Source organism: Corythoichthys intestinalis, chromosome 19 (assembly GCF_030265065.1).
Source record: "Corythoichthys intestinalis isolate RoL2023-P3 chromosome 19, ASM3026506v1, whole genome shotgun sequence".
NCBI lineage: Eukaryota > Metazoa > Chordata > Actinopteri > Syngnathiformes > Syngnathidae > Corythoichthys > Corythoichthys intestinalis.
The window spans coordinates 22,555,656-22,563,646 of NC_080413.1; positions in this window are offsets into that span (position 1 = coordinate 22,555,656).

The window sequence follows — 7,991 nt, forward strand, 5'->3', positions numbered from 1 at the left end:
AATTGAGATTTTAGGCTTTCCAATGTTTGTGTGTCTCACACATGCATATCGGACAATTTTGAAATTTGGCCAAATTGGGGGTCACAGAGCAGAACTTCATGTCACCTGAATGTTTTCCGACATATATATAAGACATGTTTTTTCATTTATTTCAAAAAGTATATATTTTTTCTATGTGTATATATTGTAACAAATGATTTTTAAGCACTTCAAGTGTAATAATTTTGATAAGTTTTAAACATAGTTGTATTGAGTTCATTTTGTCTATACTTATAAATTACAGTGGTACCTCAACATACGAAGTTAATTTGTCCCAGGACCTTGTTTTGTAAGTCGAAATGGTTGTATGCCGAGCAGGATTTTCCCATAGGAATACATTATAATTCCATTAACTCGTTCCACAACCCGGAAACCTACACTAATAGTTACTATTGCAAATAGCAATTACAAAGAGCAAAATAAATATATTATGAATAAGAATCGGAATGATAATAATTTAATGATAGTAATAATAATAATAATTAGGGTTGTTCCGATCATGTTTTTTTTCTCCCGATCCGATCCCCGATCGTTTTAGTTTGAGTACCTGCCGATCCCGATATTTCCCGATCCAATTGCTTTTTTTTTTTTTTTGCTACCGATTCAATTCCAATCATTCTCGATAATTTTTCCCGATCATATACATTTTGGCAATGTATTAAGAAAAAAATGAATAAAACTCGAATATATACATTCAACATACAGTACATAAGTACTGTATTTGTTTATTATGTCAATAAATCCTCAAGATGGCATTTACATTATTAACATTCTTTCTGTGAGAGGGATCCACGGATAGAAAGACTTGTAATTCTTAAAGGATAAATGTGACTTTGTATATTGTGACTAAATATTGCCATCTAGTGTATTTGTTGAGCTTTCACTAAATGATACTGCAGCCATTCAACCCAAATGCATGATGGGAAGTGCAACCATGACTGTGCGTAGGGGCACCAATTGATATATCTTCTCTGCATTGGGAAAGAACATAGGGTGTTAACAAAATGATCAATTACTACCTTTCTTCCCCACATTTCCTCCCACGTTAATTTTAAGTGCTGAGAGGGGGAATGTAAGGCTTTAGCCAAATAAAAAAAGGCTCCAAAGGCTGTCAAAATTCTCTCTACACATTATACGCTGTGTTTAGCTCTATATATTGGTAAAACGGCAGCTTTATAGATTGAACACGACAATGCGTGAGTGGGTCGTGCAGCGCATGGGTTAATTATTTAACGTGATTAATTAAGAAAAAATAATCACCCCCGTTAATGCAATAAATTTGATAGCCCTCGTTTAAGCCTACACTACTCTGGATGAGTGTAAGACATTTTGTCTGTAACGTTATATACAATTAGAAAACAATTTAAATAAAAAATATATATATACGAAAAAAAGGCATGTCCGATATTTTTTTGCCAATTCCGATACTTTGAAAATGACGTGATCGGTGCCGATCGATCGGGACAGCTTTAATAATAATAATACATCTAATAATGCAACAAATCGGGTTCTAATGTGGCAGTTGTTTTTTGTGTGGTGTACCTGAACGCACCGTGGGGCTGATGGCAGAGTGAGGGAGTGCAGTTAAGATATCACTTTCCCTTTTCATGACCTATTGTTGCGGGCAGTTGGCGTGTTGTGTTGCACAAGTTCTGAAATAAAAGATTAAATACCTGACGAAGCTGGCAATCTCTTTGGCGATGTTTGTCAGCTTTACTCATAAAGACTGGCAAACAGAGGTCGGAGGAGCATTGTCAAGCAGTTCACGGACACGCACCCCATGCTCATATTTTTTCCATTGGTAAGCCTCACCTATTTTTTCACCACCTGCTTTAACATTCTTGGAACATATGTTGATTTCTCTTACAAGAAAATCTGACGTGTGTGCGTCTTGCGGGAAAACAATGACATTGCGACGCTGTCATAAATCGTCGTATTTCGAGGATTTTGTCGGATGTAGAAACAAATTTTACGTCGGATGTCGAAAAAATCGTGTGTCAAAGCGATTGTATGACGAGGTACCACTGCTTGAATTTTTCTTTCATCCCAGACAATTGTTTTAGGTTGTTTGTGACATGTTTCGGCAGGTCAGGTAAGTTTTAAACCCATTACTGTCCCAACAAATGATTATTAAACAAATATAAAGTAGTAGAAAAATGCTTAGGTTTAATAAATGCTTCATTGAGTGAGTCCACTCAAGCTGCTCACTTACACACAATGAGTTGCCACTGCAACAGAATAACTAGTTAAACGATGATTGACGCATGCGGCGCTTTGAAGCTTGTGTCTCTGGCAACATCAAACCCAAACATAGTGCAATTATCGTTAATTTTAATAAGCAACTCCAGTGCACGTGCACTGCCTGATGAACAAAGAGCAGAGAGAGGGAGGGATGGAGAGTGAGACTGTGTGATCAGATTGGGACAGCTCATCTGTATTTTTTTTTTAAGTTGAAAAAAAATCCGCGATGGACTGAGGGTGCAAAGTTTGAAGCGCGAAGTAATGAGGGATTACTGTATATTGGTGTGACATCAGCCAAAGCACTAAAGAATTTTTTTTTTACATTGGAAAAGGTACAATTTATGCCGCTTATGTCTAGAAAATGTAATTAAGTCCAGTCTAGCAACAATTAACTGATCAACTCGAGTATTCGATTATAAAAAAAAAAATTCAAATTAAATTTTGCTGCTTCGAGTATTCGTTTAATTAATGTGGCGTTGTAATGGTTTGTTTTGACAGTGGTTGCATGGAGTTTTATTGATTTGGGTGGATAAACTGCCCTCTATTCTGCCTCATTTCACGTGGCTGAATCCAGCTGCTCCCTGTTATGACCAACATAAGCTTAGCTTTTGTTTGAGCTAATGTTTTTAATGCATTTGTAAAGTAGTTTATATGTATATTTAGCCGTTTTTTGTGGGAATATGTGTCAGAACCATTTGTTAAGAGCATTGTAAAAAAAAAAAAAAAAAAAAAAAGTTAGCGTTTATAGCATTTAAGGTAGCGGATTTTTGCTACGTAAATTAGCCAATTGTTCTTTTGTTGTACGTAGATCCTCATTTTTATATTTTTTAATACCATTTGAGGCTCAGCTCCGGTATTTTAATTTTTTTTATGTTCCTTATCCGATTACTCAAACTAACCTGTTCATCGATTAATCGACTACTAAAATAATCGATAGCTGCAGCCCTAATTAAGTGATCAAAATTTATTTGTACATTTCTACTTACACACGTTTCAACTAAAAATATCTCAATAATACGCAGGTTTCACTGTGTTAATGCACATTTGCATAGTGCCTTTTTAAACATAGAGTACAGGCCAAAACAACTCATTCAATGCAACACAAATGAAGGTCCCACCACCATTGAAAAAGCAATAAATCCCACTAATCAACCCTGAAAAGGCATACCTGTGAAGTCAAAAAACATTTTAGGTGACTCCTTTTTTAAGCTCATCAAGACAATGGCAAGAGCGTGCAAAAAAGTGATCAAGAGCAAAGGGTGGCTACTTTAGAAATAATAGAATATTATACGTTTTTAGTTATTCCACTTTTTTTGCTAAGTAAATAATTCCGCACGTGTTCATTCATAGTTTTATTACCTTCAGTGAGAATTTACAATGTAAATGTTCATGAAAATAAAGCACACAAATGAGAAGGTGTGTCAAAACTTTTGGCCTGTACTGTACTTCCATGTCTTCTTTGGAAGACAACAGCTTTTTCAGTTATGGGTTTATGTTCCAATATTCCCGACAAAAAAACATAAACCCATACCTGCGGTAATGTAGCGCCCTAGGGCAGATTTATTTATGGTTTCCTCAATGAGTGATTTGCATAAGTGTACAAAATAAATTCTATTGTTGTCTGTTTCATAATGCGAAAGCTCCTGTACTTGGCATGCTTATCAGACTAAAAAAACATTTTAAGAGTACTGGTAACTTTTTATTGGAAATGGGTGATATTTTGTTCTCACTTGTATCAATGACAAAACTGTCATTCAAAAATTTGCATATAAATTTTGGCTCTGTTATTTAGAGCCTTTAGGCACAGTATAAACCAAATACTGGCATAAATTGTGTTTGTGTGGTTGAATCAGTGCAACAGTATTTTTTTGTTCATTCTATGTTGTTTTTTACATGTTTTGACCAAAAGTTTAAATAGTAAGAAATTATTAAGAAAAAAAAACAATCCAAAAGAGTTTTCAGTAGGAATTGCAATCTGAAATGTGTGAACGTTTTAGACCATTTTAAGTGGGTATAAATTAAGGGAGTGCCAAAAATTCGATTATTAGATGCATCGCGATTCAACACGTGACGATTCGATTACTATTCATAAACGTTCAAAAACGATGATTTTTTCCCCCAATAACTTCATGACAGCCTCTCGTAGCGGAACAGAATCCAAGACACGTCTGCCGCCCCGACACCTTTAACGGACGCACGCACAACCTTATGATGGATGCTGCCGGTTACTGAGCGAAAGATTTACTCCTTTTCAAAAGACTGGAAAATAAATTTGTGCATGAGACAGGCAGGGACCCAACAGTCGCTCTTCTGTGTGCAACTTATTTTTTAGAGCGAGAGGGGAAGAGAGATAATTCGTTGCTCCTTGTCTTTCAGTTGTCCAGCAGTAGGTTCAAGTCGTGTAAATTGGAAAAAGTCCCTAGCGTTTTGCTAAGTCCTGTGTCCGTCTATCAGAGGTGAGAACACGAACACTCTTGTACTGTTTAGCATTTATTGTTGTTGTTTTTGAGATGTTACTAGTTAGCGCCGAGCGCTATGCTAAGTAGCGACTTCGTTAACGTGTATTTCCATGTCAAGTTGTGCGTTGTTTGGTAGTAGGAGTGGGAACCTCTTGGTACCTCACGATACGATACGATAGAAACCTCACAATAACGATGATCTGACGATATGGCGATACAACGATTATTGATACATTGGTCAGTAAATCATTCTAGGATATTCTACAAACAACTAATTAACAGAAAAACAAGTTTCTAGTGTGAATTGGAATGAGTTTATCACTCGTAGACGTCCAATCCACTTGAAGTGGGATGGTAGCCGCGAATGAACATTCGTTCATCCGCTGCCATCCCTCCCACTTCAAACGGATTGAACGTCTATGGCTGTCAGTGGCAGTCAATGCCAGGCAATTAGGTAATTTTGGGCCATTTAAGGTCTCACTGGAACAGCACCAAAGAAAAGTTCCAGCATCATCACCTTGTCCAATGCAGATTATTGACTCTTGACAAGGTGATGATGCTGGAACTTTTGTTTGGTGCCATTCCAGTGAGATTTACAAAGATGACTGCCTGAAAGTTCCCTCAGTCCTTGATGATATGGGGCTGCATGTCAGGCAAGGGCACTGGGCTGTGTTTACATTGAAATTTTACACAGCTTTCTTATCCCTTCAATTGAAAATATGTTTGTCATTTTCCAAGATGACAATGCATCATGCCCCTTGGAGAAAGACTCATCCAGTCAATGTCATGGCCTGCAAATAGCCCTTGACACCTTTTTAAAACGATATATCGATTCTTGGCAGGAGCATATCGATACCCTTTTGGGATACAAAGTATCACGATATATCACCATTTCGATATTTTATCACACCTCTATTTGGTAGTGTACATAAGTTACTCCAGATGCAGAATGTTTAAAACCAGGATTAGGTACAGCGGTCGAATCGTAGCACCCTGAATCAAATCGTGGGGTGCCTAAGATAGCACACCCCTAGTATAGATGACCTAACTTTTGTCATATTGTAACTTATTTACACACTCCTGATCCATTTAACTTACTCCATGTTAACAGGTTTAGAACCACATTGTTTAAAAATTAAAGACAAAACCTGTAGTGTACTTCCATGTCTTCTTTGGAAGACTACAGCTTTTCTAGTTATGAGTTTATGTTCCAATATTCCCGACGACAAAATATAAACCCAAATCATCAGCATCAAAATGGAAATCAGAGGAATTCCCTTTGCATACTTATGTTCATATTTAAGCACAGTCTGCCCTTCGCACTCCGATCAAGGCCCTTGAAAGTTATCATTAAAATGTGCACTGTGAATGGGGCAATTTCACCCGAGATCTAAAAAAGTACAGTGGTACCGCTACACACGAAGTTAATTAGTTTCAGGACCTTGTTTTTAAGGCGAAATGGTCGTATGTTGAGCAGGATTTTCCCATGTGAATACATTATAATTCCATTGATTCGTTCAACAGCTCGAAAACCAACACAATATCCTTAATAAATACTGCTGTACTATTGGAAATAGCAATTATTCATTCATTCATTCATTCATTTTCCATGCCGCTTTTTCCTCAATTACACAGAGCAAAACAAATAAATTATGAACATAGGAATAATAATATAGTAATAATAATAATACCTGTTATAATGTAACAAATCAGATTCTAATGTGGCGAATGTGTTTGCGTAGTATACCTGAACGCATCGCGTGGCTAACTTAACAGTGAGATAGGACTTTTTACTTTCACTTTGCTCATCTGTGGCGGACAGTAGGTGTGTTGTGTTGCACAAGATGATGGAATAAATGATTGGAAAGCTGACGAAGCTGGCGATTTCTTCGGCGATGTTACCACAATAATAATTGCCACCTTAACTTATAAAAACTGGCGAACGGAGGTCGGAGGAGGACCGTTGAGTGTAGACATTCTACGGCCGTGTTATCGAGCCAGTTCACTGATGCGGACACAACGCTTATATTTTTTAAAATCATTTTCATCATTTCAATGGTAAGCATCACTTTTTTTTCACCACCTGCACTAACATTCTTGAAACCCATGTTGATTTCCCTCAAAAGAAAATCCGCCGTGCGTCCGTCTGCTGGCCAAAAGTATTGGCACCCCTGCAATTCTGTCAGATAATGCTCAATTTCTCCCAGAAAATGATTGCAATTACAAATGCTTTGGTGGTAATATCTTCATTTATTTTGCTTGCAATGACAAAACACAAAAGACAATGAAAAGACAAAATATTATCGTTTTACACAAAACTCCCAAAATGGGCTGGACAAAAGTATTGGCACCCTAAGCCTAATACTTGGTAGCACAACCTTTAGACAAAATAACTGCGAACAACCACTTCCGGTATCCATCAATGAGATTCTTACAACGCTCTGCTGGAATTTTAGACTATTTTTCTTTGGCCAAGTGCTCCAGGTCTATGAGATTTGAAGGGTGCCTTCTCCAAACTGCAACTTTCAGATCTCTCCACAGGTGTTCAAAGGGATTCATGTCTGGCCACTTAGAAGTCTCCGGTGCTTTCTCTCAAACCATTTTCTTGTGCTTTTTGAAGTGTTTTAGGTCACTGTCCTGCTGGAAGACCCGTGATCTCTGAGGGAGACCCAGCTTTCTCACACTCGGCCCTATATTATCCTGCAAAGTTTGTTGGTCATCTTGAGACTTCATAATGCCATGCACACAGTCAAGCAGTCCAGTGCCAGAGGGAGCAAAGCAACCCCAAAACATCAGGGAACCTCCGCCATGTTTGACTGTGGGGACCGTGTTTTTTTTTTTTTTTCCCTGTAAACTCTATGTTGATGCCTATACCCAAAAAGCTCTACTTTTGTCTCATCTGACCAGACAACATTCTTCCAAAATGTTTTTGGCTTTCTCAGGTAAGTTTTGGCAATCTCCAGCCTGGCTTTTTATGTCTCTGGGTCAGAAGTGGGGTCTTCCTGGATATGCTACCATAGAGTCCCTTTTCATTCAGACGCTGACAGATAGTACGGGTTGACAATGTTATACCCTCGGACTGCAGGGCAGCTTGAACTTGTTTGGATGTTAGTCGAGGTTCTTGAGCCACCATCCGCACACTGTTTTGTTGAAATCTCTCGTCAAGCTTTCTTTTCCGTCCACATCTAGGGAAGTTAGCCACAGTGTTATGGGCTTTACACTTATTGATGACACTGCACACGGTAGACACAG